Below are 22,803 nucleotides of genomic sequence, written 5' to 3' on the forward strand. Positions count from 1 at the left end.
TATAGCAACAGGAGTGTGTTTATAGTAACCAGATATATGTTTATACCAATCAGAGACATGATAATAACAATAGGAGATATGTTAATATCAACCGGTGATATGCATTTAGTAACTGCAGACATGTGTATAATACCCATTGGAATGTTTATAGCAACGGGCTTAATGTTTATAGCAACCAGAGGTATGTTTATAGCAACAGGAGTGTGTTTATAGCAACAGGAGTATGTTTATAGTTACCAGATATATGTTTATAGCAACCAGAGACATGATAATTGCAATAGGAGATATGTTTATTTCAACCGGTGATATGCATTTAGTAACTGAAAAAATATTTATAACAACCAGTGAAATGCTTATTGCAACCGGCTTAATGTTTATAGCAACCAGAGGTATGTTTATAGCAACAGGAGTGTGTTTATAGCAACCAGATATATGTTTATACCAACCAGAGACATGATAATAACAATAGGAGATATGTTTATATCAAACGGTGATATGCATTTAGTAACTGAGGAAATGTTTTAACACCTAGTGAAATGTTTATAGCAACCGGCTTAATGTTTATAGCAACCAGGGAATGTTTATAGCAACAGGAGTGTGTTTATAGTAACCAGATATATGTTTATACCAATCAGAGACATGATAATAACAATAGGAGATATGTTTATATCAAACGGTGATATGCATTTAGTAACTGAGGAAATGTTTTAACACCTAGTGAAATGTTTATAGCAACCTGCTTAATGTTTATAGCAACCAGAGGTATGTTTATAGCAACAGGAGTGTGTTTATAGCAACAGGAGTATGTTTATAGTTACCAGATATATGTTTATAGCAACCAGAGACATGATAATTGCAATAGGATATATGTTTATTTCAACCGGTGATATGCATTTAGTAACTGAAAAAATATTTATAACAACCAGTGAAATGCTTCTTGCAACCGGCTTAATGTTTATAGCAACCAGAGGTATGTTTATAGCAACAGGAGTGTGTTTATAGCAACCAGATATATGTTTATAGCAACCATAGACATGATAATAACAATAAGAGATATGTTTATATCAAACGGTGATATGCATTTAGTAACTGAGGAAATGTTTTAACACCTAGTGAAATGTTTATAGCAACCGGCTTAATGTTTATAGCAACCAGGGAATGTTTATAGCAACAGGAGTGTGTTTATAGTAACCAGATATATGTTTATACCAATCAGAGACATGATAATAACAATAGGAGATATGTTTATATCAACCGGTGATATGCATTTAGTAACTGCAGACATGTGTATAATACCCATTGGAATGTTTATAGCAACGGGCTTAATGTTTATAGCAACCAGAGGTATGTTTATAGCAACAGGAGTGTGTTTATAGCAACCAGATATATGTTTATAGCAACCATAGACATGATAATAACAATAGGAGATATGTTTATATCAAACGGTGATATGCATTTAGTAACTGAGGAAATGTTTTAACACCTAGTGAAATGTTTATAGCAACCGGCCTAATGTTTATAGCAACCAGGAAATGTTTATAGCAACAGGAGTGTGTTTATAGCAACCAGATATATGTTTATACCAACCAGAGACATGATAATAACAATAGGAGATATGTTTATATCAACCAGTGATATGCTTTTTGTAACTGCAGAAATGTGTATAATACCCATTGGAATGTTTATAGCAACGGCCTTAATGTTTATAGCAACCAGAGGTATGTTTATAGCAACAGGAGTGTGTTTATAGTAACCAGATATATGTTTATAGCAACCATAGACATGATAATAACAATAAGAGATATGTTTATATCAACCGGTGATATGCATTTAGTAACTGAAAAAATATGTATAACAACCAGTGAAATGCTTATTGCAACTGGCTTAATGTTTATAGCAACCAGAGGTATGTTTATAGCAACAGGAGTGTGTTTATAGCAACCATATATATGTTTATAGCAACCATTGACATGATAATAGCAATAGGAGATATGTTTATATCAACCGGTGATGTGCTTTTAGTAATTGCAGAAATGTGTATAATACCCATTGGAATGTTTATAGCAACGGGCTTAATGTTTATAGCAATCAGAGGTATGTTTATAGCAACAGGAGTGTGTTTATAGCAACCAGATATATGTTTATAGCAACCATAGACATGATAATAGCAATAGGAGATATGTTTATATCAACCGGTAATATGCTTTTTGTAACTGAAGAAATGTGTATAATACCCATTGGAAGGTTTATAGCAACGGGCTTTATGTTTATAGCAACCAGAGGTATGTTTATAGCAACAGGAGTGTGTTTATAGCAACAGGAGTATGTTTATAGCAACCAGATATATGTTTATAGCAACCAGAGACAGGATAATAGCAATAGGAGATATGTTTATATCAACCGGTGATATGCATTTAATAACTGAAGAAATGTTTTAACACCTAGTGAAATGTTTATAGCAACCTGCTTAATGTTTATAGCAACCAGAGGTATGTTTATAGCAACAGGAGTGTGTTTATAGCAACAGGAGTATGTTTATAGTTACCAGATATATGTTTATAGCAACCAGAGACATGATAATTGCAATAGGAGATATGTTTATATCAACCGGTGATATGCATTTAATAACTGAAGAAATGTTTTAACACCTAGTGAAATGTTTATAGCAACCGGCTTAATGTTTATAGCAACCAGAGGTATGTTTATAGCAACAGGAGTGTGTTTATAGCAACCAGATATATGTTTATAGCAACCAGTAGCATGATAATAACAATAGGAGATATGTTTATATCAACCGGTGATATGCATTTAGTAACTGCAGAAATGTGTATAATACCCATTGGAGTATTTATAGCAACCAGAGGTATGTTTATAGCAACAGGAGTGTGTTTATAGCAACCAAATATATGTTTATACCAACCAGAGACATGATAATAACAATAGGAGATATGTTTATATCAACCGGTGATATGCATTTAATAACTGAAGAAATGTTTTAACACCTAGTGAAATGTTTATAGCAACCGGCTTAATGTTTATTGCAACCAGAGGTATGTTTATAGCAACAGGAGTGTGTTTATAGCAACAGGAGTATATTTATAGTTACCAGATATATGTTTATAGCAACCAGAGACATGATAATTGCAATAGGAGATATGTTTATATCAACCGGTGATATGCATTTAGTAACTGAAAAAATATTTATAACATCCAGTGAAATGCTGATTGCAACCGGCTTAATGTTTATAGCAACCAGAGGTATGTTTATAGCAACAGGAGTGTGTTTATAGCAACCAGATATATGTTTATAGCAACCATAGACATGATAATAGCAATAGGAGATATGTTTATATCAACCGGTAATATGCTTTTTGTAACTGAAGAAATGTGTATAATACCCATTGGAAGGTTTATAGCAATGGGCTTTATGTTTATAGCAACCAGAGGTATGTTTATAGCAACAGGAGTGTGTTTATAGCAACAGGAGTATGTTTATAGCAACCATATATATATGTTTATAGCAACCAGAGACAGGATAATAGCAATAGGAGATATGTTTATATCAAACGGTGATGTGCATTTAGTAACTGAAGAAATTTGTATAATACCCAGTGAAATGTTTATAGCAACCAGAGGTATGTTTATAGCAACAGGAGTGTGTTTATAGCAACCAGATATATGTTTATAGCAACCATAGACATGATAATAGCAATAGGAGATATGTTTATATCAACCGGTAATATGCTTTTTGTAACTGAAGAAATGTGTATAATACCCATTGGAAGGTTTATAGCAACGGGTTTTATGTTTATAGCAACCAGAGGTATGTTTATAGCAACAGGAGTGTGTTTATAGCAACAGGAGTATGTTTATAGCAACCAGATATATGTTTATAGCAACCAGAGACAGGATAATAACAATAGGAGATATGTTTATATCAACCGGTGATATGCATTTAGTAACTGCAGAAATGTGTATATGTCAGGGTACCTGTGGTCTCTACCTCCAAAAGAGGTAGAGACTTAGCTGTTCCACCATCCAGACGGTCTGATGACTCCCTTCCCCGCGGTCTATCCGGTCATGCAAGGCCGGCCGCGAGGGAGTGACTGCCTTTTACACCATCTAGGCAGGAAGTCATCATCAGGACACTCCCCCGGATCGACCTGTCAGTCAATTGCTGCAGGACCAATCAGGACGTCTCGGAGGTGTGGTTACTGCTCTGAACAGGGTATTTAAAAGAGCTTCCTTCATTAGCTCATTGCCCTGTCGTGGTTCTAGCTTGTTCTAGTCACTCAGTGCTTGTGTATTCTATTTTCCCTTTTGGTTTTGACCCGGCTTGTTTACCTTACTCTGCTCATCTCTGTTACCCTTGATTTGGCTTGTCTCTCGCTTACCTGTCTTCTGTTACCCTCGACCTCGGCTTGTCTTTGACCATTCTATACGGTACTACTTACGTTAGTCCGGCCATTCTAAGGTCCGGTATACGTATCTGGCTACTGTTTGTACTCTGCGTGTTGGATCCCTGTCCCGATCCTGACATTACGACAGGGCCAATGGATCCTGCAAGTACAAACAGTCAGCTGGCTTCTCCTGATCCTAGGTTTGAAGCCATGGATCACAGAATGGATCAGATGGCGCTTGCGCTACAGGCTCTATTATCTCGTGCCAATAACCCACCAGAGGAGATACGTAACACCCCTTTTTCTCCTGTCAGTTTAGGTCTAGAGGTAGCCACAGTGGGTGCTTCTTCTCGCATTACCCCCCCAGTACGCTATGGTGGGACTCCTGAGAAGTGTCGTGGTTTTTTAAACCAAATTAGTATCCACTTTGAATTGCAACCCCGCTCTTATCCTACAGATAGGGCAAAGGTAGGATTTATTATCACCCTACTTATTGAGAAAGCTCTGAGATGGGCCAACCCGCTATGGGAGAACGATAACCCATTAGTGTATAACTATAACGCATTTGTAGCTGCTTTTAGAAGAACATTTGATCCTCCAGGTAGAAAGGTTAATGCAGCCAGATTACTGTTGCGCCTGAGACAGGAGAACCGAACACTGGTGGATTATGCACTAGAGTTCAGGTCTCTGGCGTCAGAAGTCAAGTGGAATGAGCAGGCGTATATGGATGTATTTTTGAATGGCCTATCTGAAGTAATCCTTGATGAGGTTGCTACCAAAGAACTCCCTGAGAATTTAGAAGATTTAATTTCGTTCATCTCTCGTATAGATGAACGTTTAAGAGAGAGACAGAACACTCGAGAGAGGAACCGGAGACCTTCTTTTAGGTTAGCCCCCGCTTTTCCAAGTCCTGACTCCACGGTATCTTTGCTTCCTGAACCTATGCAGATAGGTTATACCCGCCTCTCTGAGGAGGAAAGACAGTACAGGAGAAGAGAGGGTTTGTGTATGTATTGTGGAGCCAAGGGTCATTTACTCTCGAACTGTCCTAACCGTCCGGGAAACGCTCGCACCTAAGTCTCTCTAGAGGACAAGCCTTGGGTGTTTCTATTTTGTCCTCTACTCCTAATTATAAAGATCACAGGCTTCTGCTACCAGTTTCCTTAACTTGGGAGAAGGAAGTAGTAAGGGCTATGGCATTGATAGATTCCGGTGCTGCTGAGAATTTTATCGACCAAGCCTTTGCTATTAAGAACAATTTCCCATCCCAGCTAAGGGAGACACCCTTGGCCGTTGAGGCCATAGATGGTAGACCACTACTAGACCCTGTTATCTTTCGTGAAACCATACCCATTAGTTTAAATGTTGGTATCCTACACGTGGAGAATTTATCTCTTTTGCTCATTTCATCCCCTTCCGTTCCCATAGATCTGGGGTACCCATGGTTGAAGAAACATAACCCTATTATCGATTGGGAGTTAGGGGAGATACTCTCGTGGGGCCAGGGTTGCCAGGATAGGTGTTTATGCAAGGTTTCTCCATTAGCTAATGTTAACATACCTGAGACTCCTATTCAGTCCACAGAAAGACAGATACCAGACCTTTACCTAGACTTAAAGGCAGTATTTGACAAGAAGAATGCCGATTCTTTGCCGCCACACAGGCCATTTGATTGTAAAATTAAGCTCCTACCTGGGACTATGCCTCCGAGGGGCCATGTATATCCTTTGTCTGTTCAGGAAAACTTGGTTCTAGAGGAGTATATTCGGGAGAACTTAGAAAAGGGATTCATTAGGAGGTCTTCTTCCCCGGCCGGGGCTGGGTTCTTTTTCGTTAAGAAAAAGGATGGCACGCTGAGACCTTGTATCGATTACCGAGGCTTGAATAAAATAACTGTCAGAAATGCCTATCCTATTCCACTTATTACCGAGTTATTTGATCGTCTTAAGGGCTCCAAAATCTTCACCAAGTTAGATCTCAGAGGGGCATATAATTTGGTGAGAGTCCAGCAGGGACACGAGTGGATGACGGCGTTCAATACTCGGTACGGTCACTATGAATACACAGTTATGCCGTTTGGACTTTGCAATGCTCCTGCAGTATTTCAGGATCTGATTAATGAGGTACTTAGGGAGTTTCAACATGATTGTGTCATTGTCTACCTAGACGACATACTGATACACTCTAGGGAGATTGAAACTCACCATAGACAGGTCAGAGCGGTATTACAGAGACTTCTGCAACATGGTCTATACTGTAAATTAGAAAAATGCAGCTTTGATCAGTCTCAGATAGATTTTCTTGGTTACGTGATTTCTGGGGAAGGTTTTAAGATGGACCCTGACAAACTCCAGTCTATTTTAGATTGGCCATTACCTAAGGGACTCAAGGCTATTCAGAGGTTTATTGGTTTCTCCAATTATTATAGGCGCTTCATTAAGGGTTACTCGTCTATTATTGCGCCCATTACCAATATGACCAAACAGGGGCAGAAACTAAGACGTGGTCTCCTGAAGCTCTCGCTGCTTTCAAGAGGCTCAAAGAACTTTTTGCTTCTGCTCCAATATTAGTCCATCCTGATACGACTTTGCCGTTTCTACTCGAGGTCGATGCCTCTGAGACAGGAGTAGGTGCGGTTCTGTCACAAAGATTAGCGGTAGATAAACCATTACACCCGTGTGGTTTTTTTTCCAGGAAACTTTCTGGGGCTGAGAGCAGATATGACATCGGAGACAGGGAACTGTTAGCAGTCATTAAAGCCTTAAAGGAGTGGAGACATTTGTTGGAGGGGACCCTACACCCTATTACGATTTTGACAGACCACAAAAACTTGTCATATATTGGGGAGGCTAAGCGCTTATCCTCTAGACAAGCTCGTTGGTCCTTATTCCTGACTCACTTCAATTATGTACTGACTTACAGACCTGGTTCTAAAAACTCTAAAGCTGATGCATTATCTCGCCAATATGAACCTTCTACTGTACCTGAACCAGTTCTTTCTTCTATAGTTCCGAAGTGCAATATCATTGCTAATACGAATCTCAGGATTCATTCTCCATTACTGGCCGAGATCATTAAGTTGCAACATCTCGCACCTAAACAGACCCCTGCGGGTCGTCATTTCGTTCCTCCTGCTTTTCAACTGGAACTTTTACAGTGTTTACATAATAGCAAGATGGCGGGACATCCTGGTATTCGCAAAACTTACGCCTTGATCTCTAAGGACTTCTGGTGGTCTACTTTACGGAGGGATGTTGAGGAGTTCATCGCTGCATGTGAAGTTTGTACTAAAACCAAACAACCCCATACGCTTCCATGTGGACTCCTGCAACCCTTGGAGGTTCCAGAGAAACCATGGTCCTGTTTGGCCATGGACTTTATTGTCGATCTACCTATCTCTAAAAGACAGACTGTTATCCTCACCGTGGTTGACAGGTTTACTAGGATGGCACACTTCATTCCCCTGCCTAAACTTCCGTCTTCTCCCGAATTGGCAGAGATATTCGCCAAGGAGATTTTTCGCCTACATGGGATACCCTCTCAAATTGTATCGGACAGAGGCTCCCAATTTGTTTCCCGTTTTTGGAGGTCCTTCTGCTCTCAACTTGGTATTAAATTAAACTTTTCTTCTGCCTATCATCCTCAGTCTAACGGAGCTGCTGAACGTACCAACCAGAAAATTGAACAATATTTACGATGCTTTGTTTCTGAACACCAGGATGATTGGGTCGGTTTGATTCCTTGGGCGGAGTTTGCACACAACAATCTCGTTTGCGATTCTACTCATTCAAGCCCCTTCTTCATGAATTATGGTTTTCATCCGTCTATTCTTCCTTCGGATTCTCCTTCCCAGGGGGTGCCGTCGGTTGATGTTCATGTTGCAAATTTGAGGAAGTTGTGGGATCAAACTCGACAAATCCTTGTGCACAACTCTATGTTGGTCAAGAAACACGCTGATAAACGTAGAAGGGCGGCTCCGGTCTTTGTTCCAGGTGATAGGGTATGGCTGAGCACGAGGAACATCCGTTTAAAAGTGCCCTCCATGAAGTTCGCTCCTCGGTATATTGGACCCTACAGGGTGCTGACCCGTATCAATCCGGTTGCGTATCGTTTAGCTCTTCCTAATACCTTACGCATTCCGAACTCGTTTCACGTTTCATTGCTGAAACCACTCATATGTAACAGATTTTCCTCCACAATAGCCCCTCCTCGCTCCGTTCAGGTGGAGGGTCAGGAGGAGTATGAGGTCAACTCTATTATTGATTCTCGAATCTCCCGGGGGAGAGTACAATATCTGGTTGATTGGAAGGGATATGGTCCTGAGGAGAGGAGTTGGGTACCTCAGGAGGATGTTCATGCTCCCCGTCTCCGCAGGGCGTATCACTCTCGCTTCCCATCTCGTCCCGGTTCATTCCGCCCGGTGGGCGTATCTGAGAGGGGGGGTACTGTCAGGGTACCTGTGGTCTCTACCTCCAAAAGAGGTAGAGACTTAGCTGTTCCACCATCCAGACGGTCTGATGACTCCCTTCCCCGCGGTCTATCCGGTCATGCAAGGCCGGCCGCGAGGGAGTGACTGCCTTTTACACCATCTAGGCAGGAAGTCATCATCAGGACACTCCCCCGGATCGACCTGTCAGTCAATTGCTGCAGGACCAATCAGGACGTCTCGGAGGTGTGGTTACTGCTCTGAACAGGGTATTTAACAGAGCTTCCTTCATTAGCTCATTGCCCTGTCGTGGTTCTAGCTTGTTCTAGTCACTCAGTGCTTGTGTATTCTATTTTCCCTTTTGGTTTTGACCCGGCTTGTTTACCTTACTCTGCTTATCTCTGTTACCCTTGATTCGGCTTGTCTCTCGCTTACCTGTCTTCTGTTACCCTCGACCTCGGCTTGTCTTTGACCATTCTATACGGTACTACTTACGTTAGTCCGGCCATTCTAAGGTCCGGTATACGTATCTGGCTACTGTTTGTACTCTGCGTGTTGGATCCCTGTCCCGATCCTGACAGTATAATACCCATTGGAATGTTTATAGCAACGGGCTTAATGTTTATAGCAACCAGAGGTATGTTTATAGCAACAGGAGTGTGTTTATAGCAACCATAGACATGATAATAACAATAGGAGATATGTTTATATCAAACGGTGATATGCAATTAGTAACTGAGGAAATGTTTTAACACCTAGTGAAATGTTTATAGCAACCTGCTTAATGTTTATAGCAACCAGAGGTATGTTTATAGCAACAGGAGTGTGTTTATAGCAACAGGAGTATGTTTATAGTTACCAGATATATGTTTATAGCAACCAGAGACATGATAATTGCAATAGGAGATATGTTTATATCAACCGGTGATATGCATTTAATAACTGAAGAAATGTTTTAACACCTAGTGAAATGTTTATAGCAACCGGCTTAATGTTTATAGCAACCAGAGGTATGTTTATAGCAACAGGAGTGTGTTTATAGCAACCAGATATGTTTATAGCAACCAGAGGTATAGGAGATATGTTTATATCAACCGGTGATATGCATTTAGTAACTGCAGAAATGTGTATAATACCCATTGGAGTATTTATAGCAACCAGAGGTATGTTTATAGCAACAGGAGTGTGTTTATAGCAACCAAATATATGTTTATACCAACCAGAGACATGCTAATAGCAATAGGAGATATGTTTATATCAACCGGTGATATGCATTTAGTAACTGCAGAAATGTGTATAATACCCATTGGAATGTTTATAGCAACGGGCTTAATGTTTATAGCAACCAGAGGTATGTTTATAGCAACAGGAGTGTGTTTATAGCAACCAGATATATGTTTATAGCAACCATAGACATGATAATAACAATAGGAGATATGTTTATATCAAACGGTGATATGCATTTAGTAACTGAGGAAATGTTTTAACACCTAGTGAAATGTTTATAGCAACCGGCTTAATGTTTATAGCAACCAGGGAATGTTTATAGCAACAGGAGTGTGTTTATAGTAACCAGATATATGTTTATACCAATCAGAGACATGATAATAACAATAGGAGATATGTTTATATCAACCGGTGATATGCATTTAGTAACTGCAGACATGTGTATAATACCCATTGGAATGTTTATAGCAACGGGCTTAATGTTTATAGCAACCAGAGGTATGTTTATAGCAACAGGAGTGTGTTTATAGCAACCAGATATATGTTTATAGCAACCATAGACATGATAATAACAATAGGAGATATGTTTATATCAAACGGTGATATGCATTTAGTAACTGAGGAAATGTTTTAACACCTAGTGAAATGTTTATAGCAACCTGCTTAATGTTTATAGCAACCAGAGGTATGTTTATAGCAACAGGAGTGTGTTTATAGCAACAGGAGTATGTTTATAGTTACCAGATATATGTTTATAGCAACCAGAGACATGATAATTGCAATAGGAGATATGTTTATTTCAACCGGTGATATGCATTTAGTAACTGAAAAAATATGTATAACAACCAGTGAAATGCTTATTGCAACTGGCTTAATGTTTATAGCAACCAGAGGTATGTTTATAGCAACAGGAGTGTGTTTATAGCAACCATATATATGTTTATAGCAACCATTGACATGATAATAGCAATAGGAGATATGTTTATATCAACCGGTGATGTGCTTTTAGTAATTGCAGAAATGTGTATAATACCCATTGGAATGTTTATAGCAACGGGCGTAATGTTTATAGCAATCAGAGGTATGTTTATAGCAACAGGAGTGTGTTTATAGCAACCAGATATATGTTTATAGCAACCATAGACATGATAATAGCAATAGGAGATATGTTTATATCAACCGGTAATGTGCTTTTTGTAACTGAAGAAATGTGTATAATACCCATTGGAAGGTTTATAGCAACGGGCTTTATGTTTATAGCAACCAGAGGTATGTTTATAGCAACAGGAGTGTGTTTATAGCAACAGGAGTATGTTTATAGCAACCAGATATATGTTTATAGCAACCAGAGACAGGATAATAGCAATAGGAGATTTGTTTATATCAACCGGTGATATGCATTTAGTAACTGAAGAAATGTGTATAATACCCAGTGAAATGTTTATAGCAACCAGAGGTATGTTTATAGCAACAGGAGTGTGTTTATAGTTACCAGATATATGTTTATAGCAACCAGAGACATGATAATTGCAATAGGAGATATGTTTATATCAACCGGTGATATGCATTTAGTAACTTAGAAAATATTTATAACAACCAGTGAAATGTTTATTGCAACCGGCTTGATGTTTATAGCAACCAGAGGTATGTTTATAGCAACAGGAGTGTGTTTATAGCAACCAGATATATGTTTATAGCAACCATAGACATGATAATAACAATAGGAGATATGTTTATATCAAACGGTGATATGCATTTAGTAACTGAGGAAATGTTTTAACACCTAGTTAAATGTTTATAGCAACCGGCTTAATGTTTATAGCAACCAGGGAATGTTTATAGCAACAGGAGTGTGTTTATAGCAACCAGATATATGTTTATACCAACCAGAGACATGATAATAACAATAGGAGATATGTTTATATCAACCGGTGATATGCATTTAGTAACTGCAGAAATGTGTATAATACCCATTGGAATGTTTATAGCAATTGGCTTAATGTTTATAGCAACCAGAGGTATGTTTATAGCAACAGGAGTGTGTTTATAGCAACCAGATATATGTTTATAGCAACCATAGACATGATAATAACAATAGGAGATATGTTTATATCAAACGGTGATATGCATTTAGTAACTGAGGAAATGTTTTAACACCTAGTGAAATGTTTATAGCAACCTGCTTAATGTTTATAGCAACCAGGGAATGTTTATAGCAACAGGAGTGTGTTTATAGCAACCAGATATATGTTTATAGCCACCAGAGACATTATAATTGCAATAAGAGATATGTATATATCAACCGGTGATATGCATTTAATAACTGAAGAAATGTTTTAACACCTAGTGAAATGTTTATAGCAACCGGCTTAATGTTTATAGCAACCAGAGGTATGTTTATAGCAACAGGAGTGTGTTTATAGCAACCAGATATATGTTTATAGCAACCAGTAGCATGATAATAACAATAGGAGATATGTTTATATCAACCGGTGATATGCATTTAGTAACTGCAGAAATGTGTATAATACCCATTGGAGTATTTATTGCAACCAGAGGTATGTTTATAGCAACAGGAGTGTGTTTATAGCAACCAAATATATGTTTATACCAACCAGAGACATGATAATAACAATAGGAGATATGTTTATATCAACCGGTGATATGCATTTAATAACTGAAGAAATGTTTTAACACCTAGTGAAATGTTTATTGCAACCAGAGGTATGTTTATAGCAACAGGAGTGTGTTTATAGCAACAGGAGTATGTTTATAGTTACCAGATATATGTTTATAGCAACCAGAGACATGATAATTGCAATAGGAGATATGTTTATATCAACCGGTGATATGCATTTAGTAACTGAAAAAATATTTATAACATCCAGTGAAATGCTTATTGCAACCGGCTTAATGTTTATAGCAACCAGAGGTATGTTTATAGCAACAGGAGTGTGTTTATAGCAACCAGATATATGTTTATAGCAACCATTGACATGATAATAGCAATAGGAGATATGTTTATATCAACCGGTGATATGCTTTTAGTAACTGCAGAAATGTGTATAATACCCATTGGAATGCTTATAGCAACGGGCTTAATGTTTATAGCAACCAGAGGTATGTTTATAGCAACAGGAGTGTGTTTATAGCAACCAGATATATGTTTATAGCAACCATAGACATGATAATAGCAATAGGAGATATGTTTATATCAACCGGTAATATGCTTTTTGTAACTGAAGAAATGTGTATAATACCCATTGGAAGGTTTATAGCAATGGGCTTTATGTTTATAGCAACCAGAGGTATGTTTATAGCAACAGGAGTGTGTTTATAGCAACAGGAGTATGTTTATAGCAACCAGATATATGTTTATAGCAACCATTGACATGATAATAGCAATAGGAGATATGTTTATATCAACCGGTGATATGCTTTTAGTAACTGCAGAAATGTGTATAATACCCATTGGAATGCTTATAGCAACGGGCTTAATGTTTATAGCAACCAGAGGTATGTTTATAGCAACAGGAGTGTGTTTATAGCAACCAGATATATGTTTATACCAACCAGAGACATGATAATAACAATAGGAGATATGTTTATATCAACCGGTGATATGCATTTAGTAACTGCAGAAATGTGTATAATACCCATTGGAAGGTTTATAGCAATGGGCTTTATGTTTATAGCAACCAGAGGTATGTTTATAGCAACAGGAGTATGTTTATAGCAACCATATATATGTTTATAGCAACCAGAGACAGGATAATAGCAATAGGAGATATGTTTATATCAAACGGTGATGTGCATTTAGTAACTGAAGAAATTTGTATAATACCCAGTGAAATGTTTATAGCAACCAGAGGTATGTTTATAGCAACAGGAGTGTGTTTATAGTTACCAGATATATGTTTATAGCAACCAGAGACATGATAATTGCAATAGGCGATATGTTTATATCAAACGGTGATATGCATTTAGTTACTGAGGAAATGTTTTAACACCTAGTGAAATGTTTATAGCAACCGGCTTAATGTTTATAGCAACCAGGGAATGTTTATAGACACAGGAGTGTGTTTATATTAACCAGATATATGTTTATACCAACCAGAGACATGATAATAACATTATGAGATATATTTATATCAACCGGTGATATGCATTTAGTAACTGAGGAAATGTTTTAACACCTAGTGAAATGTTTATAGCAACCTGCTTAATGTTTATAGCAACCAGAGGTATGTTTATAGCAACAGGAGTGTTTTTATAGCAACAGGAGTATGTTTATAGTTACCAGATATATGTTTATAGCAACCAGAGACATGATAATTGCAATAGGAGATATGTTTATTTCAACCGGTGATATGCATTTAGTAACTGAAAAAATATTTATAACAACCAGTGAAATGCTTATTGCAACCGGCTTAATGTTTATAGCAACCAGAGGTATGTTTATAGCAACAGGAGTGTGTTTATAGCAACCAGATATATGTTTATAGCAACCATTGACATGATAATAGCAATAGGAGATATGTTTATATCAACCGGTGATGTGCTTTTAGTAACTGCAGAAATGTGTATAATACCCATTGGAATGTTTATAGCAACTGGCTTAAAGTTTATAGCAACAGGAGTGTGTTTATAGCAACCAAATATATGTTTATACCAACCAGAGACATGCTAATAGCAATAGGAGATATGTTTATATCAATCGGTGATATGCATTTAGTAACTGCAGAAATGTGTATAATACCCATTGGAATGTTTACAGCAACTGGCTTAATGTTTATAGCAACCAGAGGTATGTTTATAGCAACAGGAGTGTGTTTATAGCAACCAGATATATGTTTATAGCAACCATTGACATGATAATAGCAATAGGAGATATGTTTATATCAACCGGTGATATGCTTTTTGTAACTGCAGAAATGTGTATAATACCCATTGGAATGTTTATAGCAACGGCCTTAATGTTTATAGCAACCAGAGGTATGTTTATAGCAACAGGAGTGTGTTTATAGTAACCAGATATATGTTTATACCAACCAGAGACATGATAATAACAATAGGAGATATGTTTATATCAACCGGTGATATGCATTTAGTAACTGCAGAAATGTGTATAATACCCATTGGAATGTTTATAGCAACGGGCTTAATGTTTATAGCAACCAGAGGTATGTTTATAGCAACAGGAGTGTGTTTATAGCAACCAAATATATGTTTATACCAACCATAGACATGATAATAACAATAGGAGATATGTTTATATCAAACGGTGATATGCATTTAGTAACTGAGGAAATGTTTAAACACCTAGTGAAATGTTTATAGCAACCGGCTTAATGTTTATAGCAACCAGGGAATGTTTATAGCAACAGGAGTGTGTTTATAGTTACCAGATATATGTTTATAGCAACCAGAGACATGATAATTGCAATAGGCGATATGTTTATATCAAACGGTGATATGCATTTAGTTACTGAGGAAATGTTTTAACACCTAGTGAAATGTTTATAGCAACCGGCTTAATGTTTATAGCAACCAGGGAATGTTTATAGACACAGGAGTGTGTTTATATTAACCAGATATATGTTTATACCAACCAGAGACATGATAATAACATTATGAGATATGTTTATATCAACCGGTGATATGCATTTAGTAACTGAGGAAATGTTTTAACACCTAGTGAAATGTTTATAGCAACCTGCTTAATGTTTATAGCAACCAGAGGTATGTTTATAGCAACAGGAGTGTTTTTATAGCAACAGGAGTATGTTTATAGTTACCAGATATATGTTTATAGCAACCAGAGACATGATAATTGCAATAGGAGATATGTTTATTTCAACCGGTGATATGCATTTAGTAACTGAAAAAATATTTATAACAACCAGTGAAATGCTTATTGCAACCGGCTTAATGTTTATAGCAACCAGTGGTATGTTTATAGCAACAGGAGTGTGTTTATAGCAACCAGATATATGTTTATAGCAACCATTGACATGATAATAGCAATAGGAGATATGTTTATATCAACCGGTGATGTGCTTTTAGTAACTGCAGAAATGTGTATAATACCCATTGGAATGTTTATAGCAACTGGCTTAAAGTTTATAGCAACCAGAGGTATGTTTATAGCAACAGGAGTGTGTTTATAGCAACCATATATATGTTTATAGCAACCAGTAGCATGATAATAACAATAGGAGATATGTTTATATCAACCGGTGATATGCATTTAGTAACTGCAGAAATGTGTATAATACCCATTGGAGTATTTATAGCAACCAGAGGTATGTTTATAGCAACAGGAGTGTGTTTATAGCAACCAAATATATGTTTATACCAACCAGAGACATGCTAATAGCAATAGGAGATATGTTTATATCAATCGGTGATATGCATTTAGTAACTGCAGAAATGTGTATAATACCCATTGGAATGTTTACAGCAACTGGCTTAATGTTTATAGCAACCAGAGGTATGTTTATAGCAACAGGAGTGTGTTTATAGCAACCAGATATATGTTTATAGCAACCATTGACATGATAATAGCAATAGGAGATATGTTTATATCAACCGGTGATATGCTTTTTGTAACTGCAGAAATGTGTATAATACCCATTGGAATGTTTATAGCAACGGCCTTAATGTTTATAGCAACCAGAGGTATGTTTATAGCAACAGGAGTGTGTTTATAGTAACCAGATATATGTTTATACCAACCAGAGACATGATAATAACAATAGGAGATATGTTTATATCAACCGGTGATATGCATTTAGTAACTGCAGAAATGTGTATAATACCCATTGGAATGTTTATAGCAACGGGCTTAATGTTTATAGCAACCAGAGGTATGTTTATAGCAACAGGAGTGTGTTTATAGCAACCAAATATATGTTTATACCAACCATAGACATGATAATAACAATAGGAGATATGTTTATATCAAACGGTGATATGCATTTAGTAACTGAGGAAATGTTTAAACACCTAGTGAAATGTTTATAGCAACCGGCTTAATGTTTATAGCAACCAGGGAATGTTTATAGCAACAGGAGTGTGTTTATAGTAACCAGATATATGTTTATACCAATCAGAGACATGATAATAACAATAGGAGATATGTTTATATCAACCGGTGATATGCATTTAGTAACTGCAGACATGTGTATAATACCCATTGGAATGTTTATAGCAACGGGCTTAATGTTTATAGCAACCAGAGGTATGTTTATAGCAACAGGAGTGTGTTTATAGCAACCAGATATATGTTTATAGCAACCATAGACATGATAATAACAATAGGAGATATGTTTATATCAAACGGTGATATGCATTTAGTAACTGAGGAAATGTTTTAACACCTAGTTAAATGTTTATAGCAACCGGCCTAATGTTTATAGCAACCAGGAAATGTTTATAGCAACAGGAGTGTGTTTATAGCAACCAGATATATGTTTATACCAACCAGAGACATGATAATAACAATAGGAGATATGTTTATATCAACCGGTGATATGCATTTAGTAACTGCAGAAATGTGTATAATACCCATTGGAATGTTTATAGCAACGGGCTTAATGTTTATAGCAACCAGAGGTATGTTTATAGCAACAGGAGTGTGTTTATAGCAACCAGATATATGTTTATAGCAACCATAGACATGATAATAACAATAGGAGATATGTTTATATCAAACGGTGATATGCATTTAGTAACTGAGGAAATGTTTTAACACCTAGTTAAATGTTTATAGCAACCGGCCTAATGTTTATAGCAACCAGGAAATGTTTATAGCAACAGGAGTGTGTTTATAGCAACCAGATATATGTTTATACCAACCAGAGACATGATAATAACAATAGGAGATATGTTTATATCAACCGGTGATATGCATTTAGTAACTTAAAAAATATTTATAACAACCAGTGAAATGTTTATTGCAACCGGCTTGATGTTTATAGCAACCAGAGGTATGTTTATAGCAACAGGATTGTGTTTATAGCAACCAGATATATGTTTATAGCAACCATTGACATGATAATAGCAATAGGAGATATGTTTATATCAACCGGTGATATGCTTTTTGTAACTGCAGAAATGTGTATAATACCCATTGGAATGTTTATAGCAACGGCCTTAATGTTTATAGCAACCAGAGGTATGTTTATAGCAACAGGAGTGTGTTTATAGCAACCAGATATATGTTTATAGCAACCATAGACATGATAATAACAATAGGAGATATGTTTATATCAAACGGTGATATGCATTTAGTAACTGAGGAAATGTTTTAACACCTAGTGAAATGTTTATAGCAACCTGCTTAATGTTTATAGCAACCAGAGGTATGTTTATAGCAACAGGAGTGTGTTTATAGCAACAGGAGTATGTTTATAGTTACCAGATATATGTTTATAGCAACCAGAGACATGATAATTGCAATAGGAGATATGTTTATATCAACCGGTGATATGCATTTAGTAACTTAAAAAATATTTATAACAACCAGTGAAATGTTTATTGCAACCGGCTTGATGTTTGTAGCAACCAGAGGTATGTTTATAGCAACAGGAGTGTGTTTATAGCAACCAGATATATGTTTATAGCAACCAGTAGCATGATAATAACAATAGGAGATATGTTTATATCAACCGGTGATATGCATTTAGTTACTGAGGAAATGTTTTAACACCTAGTGAAATGTTTATAGCAACCTGCTTAATGTTTATAGCAACCAGGGAATGTTTATAGCATCAGGAGTGTGTTTATAGTAACCAGATATATGTTTATACCAACCAGAGACATAATAATAACAATAGGAGATATGTTTATATCAACCGGTGATATGCATTTATTAACTGCAGAAATGTGTATAATACCCATTGGAATGTTTATAGCAATGGGCTTAATGTTTATAGCAACCAGAGGTATGTTTATAGCAACAGGAGTGTGTTTATAGCAACCACATATATGTTTATAGCAACCATAGACATGATAATAACAATAGGAGATATGTTTATATCAAGCAGTGATATGCATTTAGTATCTGAGGAAATGTTTTAACACCTAGTTAAATGTGTATAGCAACCGGCTTAATGTTTATAGCAACCAGGGAATGTTTATAGCAACAGGAGTGTGTTTATAGCAACCAGATATATGTTTATACCAACCAGAGACATGATAATAACAATAGGAGATATGTTTATATCAACCGGTGATATGCATTTAGTAACTGCAGAAATGTGTATAATACCCATTGGAATGTTTATAGCAACGGGCTTAATGTTTATAGCAACCAGAGGTATGTTTATAGCAACAGGAGTGTGTTTATAGCAACCATAGACATGATAATAACAATAGGAGATATGTTTATATCAAACGGTGATATGCATTTAGTAACTGAGGAAATGTTTTAACACCTAGTGAAATGTTTATAGCAACCTGCTTAATGTTTATAGCAACCAGAGGTATGTTTATAGCAACAGGAGTGTGTTTATAGCAACCAGATATATGTTTATAGCAACCAGAGGTATAGGAGATATGTTTATATCAACCGGTGATATGCATTTAGTAACTGCAGAAATGTGTATAATACCCATTGGAATGTTTATAGCAACTGGCTTAAAGTTTATAGCAACCAGAGGTATGTTTATAGCAACAGGAGTGTGTTTATAGCAACCATATATATGTTTATAGCAACCAGTAGCATGATAATAACAATAGGAGATATGTTTATATCAACCGGTGATATGCATTTAGTAACTGCAGAAATGTGTATAATACCCATTGGAGTATTTATAGCAACCAGAGGTATGTTTATAGCAACAGGAGTGTGTTTATAGCAACCAAATATATGTTTATACCAACCAGAGACATGATAATAACAATAGGAGATATGTTTATATCAATCGGTGATATGCATTTAGTAACTGCAGAAATGTGTATAATACCCATTGGAATGTTTACAGCAACTGGCTTAATGTTTATAGCAACCAGAGGTATGTTTATAGCAACAGGAGTGTGTTTATAGCAACCAGATATATGTTTATAGCAACCATTGACATGATAATAGCAATAGGAGATATGTTTATATCAACCGGTGATATGCTTTTTGTAACTGCAGAAATGTGTATAATACCCATTGGAATGTTTATAGCAACGGCCTTAATGTTTATAGCAACCAGAGGTATGTTTATAGCAACAGGAGTGTGTTTATAGTAACCAGATATATGTTTATACCAACCAGAGACATGATAATAACAATAGGAGATATGTTTATATCAACCGGTGATATGCATTTAGTAACTGCAGAAATGTGTATAATACCCATTGGAATGTTTATAGCAACGGGCTTAATGTTTATAGCAACCAGAGGTATGTTTATAGCAACAGGAGTGTGTTTATAGCAACCAAATATATGTTTATACCAACCATAGACATGATAATAACAATATGAGATATGTTTATATCAAACGGTGATATGCATTTAGTAACTGAGGAAATGTTTAAACACCTAGTGAAATGTTTATAGCAACCGGCTTAATGTTTATAGCAACCAGGGAATGTTTATAGCAACAGGAGTGTGTTTATAGTAACCAGATATATGTTTATACCAATCAGAGACATGATAATAACAATAGGAGATATGTTTATATCAACCGGTGATATGCATTTAGTAACTGCAGAAATGTGTATAATACCCATTGGAATGTTTATAGCAACGGGCTTAATGTTTATAGCAACCAGAGGTATGTTTATAGCAACAGGAGTGTGTTTATAGCAACCAGATATATGTTTATAGCAACCATAGACATGATAATAACAATAGGAGATATGTTTATATCAAACGGTGATATGCATTTAGTAACTGAGGAAATGTTTTAACACCTAGTTAAATGTTTATAGCAACCGGCCTAATGTTTATAGCAACCAGGAAATGTTTATAGCAACAGGAGTGTGTTTATAGCAACCAGATATATGTTTATACCAACCAGAGACATGATAATAACAATAGGAGATATGTTTATATCAACCGGTGATATGCATTTAGTAACTTAAAAAATATTTATAACAACCAGTGAAATGTTTATTGCAACCGGCTTGATGTTTATAGCAACCAGAGGTATGTTTATAGCAACAGGATTGTGTTTATAGCAACCAGATATATGTTTATAGCAACCATTGACATGATAATAGCAATAGGAGATATGTTTATATCAACCGGTGATATGCTTTTTGTAACTGCAGAAATGTGTATAATACCCATTGGAATGTTTATAGCAACGGCCTTAATGTTTATAGCAACCAGAGGTATGTTTATAGCAACAGGAGTGTGTTTATAGCAACCAGATATATGTTTATAGCAACCATAGACATGATAATAACAATAGGAGATATGTTTATATCAAACGGTGATATGCATTTAGTAACTGAGGAAATGTTTTAACACCTAGTGAAATGTTTATAGCAACCTGCTTAATGTTTATAGCAACCAGAGGTATGTTTATAGCAACAGGAGTGTGTTTATAGCAACAGGAGTATGTTTATAGTTACCAGATATATGTTTATAGCAACCAGAGACATGATAATTGCAATAGGAGATATGTTTATATCAACCGGTGATATGCATTTAGTAACTTAAAAAATATTTATAACAACCAGTGAAATGTTTATTGCAACCGGCTTGATGTTTGTAGCAACCAGAGGTATGTTTATAGCAACAGGAGTGTGTTTATAGCAACCAGATATATGTTTATAGCAACCAGTAGCATGATAATAACAATAGGAGATATGTTTATATCAACCGGTGATATGCATTTAGTTACTGAGGAAATGTTTTAACACCTAGTGAAATGTTTATAGCAACCTGCTTAATGTTTATAGCAACCAGGGAATGTTTATAGCAACAGGAGTGTGTTTATAGTAACCAGATATATGTTTATACCAACCAGAGACATAATAATAACAATAGGAGATATGTTTATATCAACCGGTGATATGCATTTATTAACTGCAGAAATGTGTATAATACCCATTGGAATGTTTATAGCAATGGGCTTAATGTTTATAGCAACCAGAGGTATGTTTATAGCAACAGGAGTGTGTTTATAGCAACCACATATATGTTTATAGCAACCATAGACATGATAATAACAATAGGAGATATGTTTATATCAAGCAGTGATATGCATTTAGTATCTGAGGAAATGTTTTAACACCTAGTTAAATGTGTATAGCAACCGGCTTAATGTTTATAGCAACCAGGGAATGTTTATAGCAACAGGAGTGTGTTTATAGCAACCAGATATATGTTTATACCAACCAGAGACATGATAATAACAATAGGAGATATGTTTATATCAACCGGTGATATGCATTTAGTAACTGCAGAAATGTGTATAATACCCATTGGAATGTTTATAGCAACGGGCTTAATGTTTATAGCAACCAGAGGTATGTTTATAGCAACAGGAGTGTGTTTATAGCAACCATAGACATGATAATAACAATAGGAGATATGTTTATATCAAACGGTGATATGCATTTAGTAACTGAGGAAATGTTTTAACACCTAGTGAAATGTTTATAGCAACCTGCTTAATGTTTATAGCAACCAGAGGTATGTTTATAGCAACAGGAGTGTGTTTATAGCAACCAGATATATGTTTATAGCAACCAGAGGTATAGGAGATATGTTTATATCAACCGGTGATATGCATTTAGTAACTG

Source organism: Pelobates fuscus, chromosome 10 (genome assembly GCF_036172605.1).
Source record: "Pelobates fuscus isolate aPelFus1 chromosome 10, aPelFus1.pri, whole genome shotgun sequence".
Lineage (NCBI taxonomy): Eukaryota > Metazoa > Chordata > Amphibia > Anura > Pelobatidae > Pelobates > Pelobates fuscus.